The sequence below is a fragment of the Solanum pennellii genome, chromosome 9, assembly GCF_001406875.1.
Source record: "Solanum pennellii chromosome 9, SPENNV200".
Taxonomy (NCBI): domain Eukaryota; kingdom Viridiplantae; phylum Streptophyta; class Magnoliopsida; order Solanales; family Solanaceae; genus Solanum; species Solanum pennellii.
Genome location: NC_028645.1, coordinates 75,426,398 through 75,427,267, shown reverse-complemented (window position 1 = coordinate 75,427,267; position 870 = coordinate 75,426,398).

Here is an 870-nt window from a genome sequence, read left to right as displayed (position 1 = left end):
CCCCCCTAGCCTATACCCAAAATCCCTGAGACACACCTTATCTTTGATGAGGTCCTATTACCCCCTCCAACTTTTTTTTAAGTAATTAATTACCACTTTCGTACCTACGTGGTAATATACGTGAATTCACCCATGTAGGGGCGTAAGTGAAGATTTTGGCTAACAATGACCAATAAAAGTTAGCCACCGTGTCAAAGTGATTTGAAAAAAATTCAAAAATAAATATTAATGTTTCTCTTTAAAGTAGTTGTCTTCCTCTTTGAAAAAAAAACTCATTTTCATGGTTCTTCATTTTTAAAGAAAATCCATCCATTATCATTCAAGTTAAATAGTTCTTTGATTTGAAAAGGTAAAGTAAAATTTAAAATTCCTTTGGATGAAGGTGAAAGTCTTCGAAATCGTTATGAAAATTTGACATCAATTCAAAGGAGAAGGTTGACAACGTAAAAGAAATGGGTGAATTGAAAGACAAGAAGAAGATGAAAGGGATGAAAATGAAGAAAACAAATAAACTTTCCCGCTTTCTTTCCTTGTTCCTTTATCTACTTTTTGATAAAGTAATTTTGAAAACATAAATGACCAGCTTTTTTGAATTTGGGAAGTGTAAAAGTAGCTGATAGTCACTTTTTAGAAAGCTGCAAAAGTGATGCCCGGCGCGTGTTGAACAAACACATCAACCTTTGTGATTATTATTGCCACGTAGGTACGAAAGTGATAATTAATTACTTAAAAAAAAAGTTAGAGGGGGGTAATAGGACCTCATCAAAGATAAGGTGTGTCTTAGGAATTTTGGGTATAGGCTAGGGGGGTAATTGAGTATTATCCCTTTTATAAAAGATACTTTCAATCTCAAATTTTAGTTTTTCACCA